This window comes from Schistocerca americana, chromosome 3, assembly GCF_021461395.2.
Source record: "Schistocerca americana isolate TAMUIC-IGC-003095 chromosome 3, iqSchAmer2.1, whole genome shotgun sequence".
Taxonomy (NCBI): domain Eukaryota; kingdom Metazoa; phylum Arthropoda; class Insecta; order Orthoptera; family Acrididae; genus Schistocerca; species Schistocerca americana.
In genome coordinates, this window is record NC_060121.1 from 273,998,964 (window position 1) to 274,001,115 (window position 2,152).

Consider the following 2,152-nt stretch of genomic DNA (forward strand, 5'->3'; position numbering starts at 1 on the left):
GACAGAGAACTCCATCTTCAGGCCACAAGTGACCCATCGGGAGCATCCGACCGCCGTGTCATCCTCAGATAAGGATGCGGATAGGAGGGGCGTGTGGTCAGCACACCGCTCTACCGGTCGTTACGATGGTTTTCTTTGAGCGGAGCCGCTACTATTCGGTCGAGAAGCTCCTCAATTGGTATCACGAGGCTGAGTGCACCCCGAAAAATGGCAACAGCGCATGGCAGCCCGGATGGTCACCCATCCAAGTACCGGCCACGCCCGACAGCGCTTAACTTCGGTGATCTAACGGGGACCGGTGTATCCACTGCGGCAAGGTCGTTGCCCTTTTGACAGAGAACATTGCAAATCATTTTACCCAGTTTTTCTCTTTGCTGTCAACTATTCATACTCAGCATCTCCCTTTCACTGCCACTGTCTATAAAGGTTGTAATGGGCATAAATACAAATCTTTTATATGAAGTACTTCCATATGTAGTACCTTAATATGTGTGTATATCAGTGTGTTGATTATTTTTTCTGTGTGTCGAACAGTTTTCCCAGAAACACGTCACTTAATTTACGAGCCGATGTTTCCTGCACATGATAAAATTTATGGCGAGGAAGGCGGAATCAGGATTGAGAAAACTGGTTTCCTACTTTTTGTGTTGAAGTCTTTTAAAGTGGAACGTATTCCACATTTTTATGCTCTGACATAAGCATTTTTCGGCCGGTTCCCTTGTTATCCCTGCTACAGCAGTGTGTGTTGCATATATAAAACGAATTCTAAAGGTCAATAAGGTTTTGACAGTTTATTGTGTAATTCGACATTTTTATATACTTTGTCAAACATAAACGACAAATAAGCATGCATAATGTAAGGTTAACACAAAATAATTTACTTCACTTTTTTTTATACTTTGCTCCTTTCGTGCAATTCATCGAACAACTTGTATCTTGAAAGAGTAAAAGTTCTACTAGAAATATTTTACTGAATTTGCAGTCTTTTCACTTTTAAAACATTTTTGGCAGTCATTTTAGGTTCTTTCTAGACATGTTAAGACCTTTCCCAGCCTATTTTTTGTCACAGCAGTACCAATTTGGGCATATTTGTACAGGCATGAAGTGCCCATTATGCAGACCCAGAGCGTCAAAGTTTTTTTGATGAAAAAGTGCTGACTAAAAACATAGTCTGGTGACCTCAGAAGGCTTGCAATAACTCTAGAACCCATGCCATGTGTTCACTACGCTATTTAAAACTGCATTCACGCCTCAGATCGGACATTACGTGCATATTATCCATGCATATGTATGGTAACTTTGAACCTCTGGAATCTTTTTCTTTATTGTTATTTTCACACCTGATACAGGTAGGCCAGCAGCGACATACTACGCCGCTCTTCGGCCACAGATATGACTAATGATACGAAAGGAGACAACTGCAGAATAGACTTGGTAGATATACAAACGTAGACATACAAAATTAAAACACACGGAGCCATTCAAGGGCGCAGTGTCCAAAATAAAATTGTTCAGAAACGTGGACACAGACAGAGATGACATACGCGAACGATGGAGCACAAACGATGAAACACGAACACGACGGCATACACAAACACTAGGTGATGATCTTCAGCGCGCTTAAGTTCACGATACGTGTACGAGTCTGGGGACCTACCAAAAAGGGGAAAAGGTGCGGGAGAAGGGAGAGGGGAGGGTGGAGATGCCAGTGGCAGAGTAGATGGGAGGGGGAGGAAACAAGGTAGGGGGGAGGGGAGGCCCGGGGGAGAGGAGAGAGGGAGGAAGGGAGGAGGGAGAGAAGGGAGAGAGCTGGCCCTTGGGAAAAAAACAGGGGGTGCATGGGGATTTTCAAAGTTGGTAGGAGGGGAAGATGGAGGGGAGGAGGGCATCATCAGGGAGGGGGAGTTGGTGGAAGCCACCTTGGGCGAGGGTATGGAGAGTAGAGAGATGGAGAGCAGGTGGGATGTGGGAATACAGGCGTGGCAGCGGACGGGGGTGGGAGAGGATGGGAGAGACAAGCGGGTGAGGAGAATCAAGTTTACGGGAGGTGTAGAGGATCTGTATCCTTTCGAGGAAAAGGACTAGGTGCAGGAACGGGATAAGGTCATGTAGGATCCGCTTGGGGGATGGGAAGCGGAAGCGATAGGCGAGG

The 2,152-nt window shown here is 45.9% G+C and overlaps 1 pseudogene; it reads right to left on the reverse strand.

Annotated features, from left to right (window-relative positions):
• Positions 1-208: 208 nt before the first annotated feature.
• LOC124608006 lies at positions 209-326 on the reverse strand (annotated as a pseudogene).
• Between the last annotated feature and the right edge of the window lie 1,826 nt (positions 327-2,152).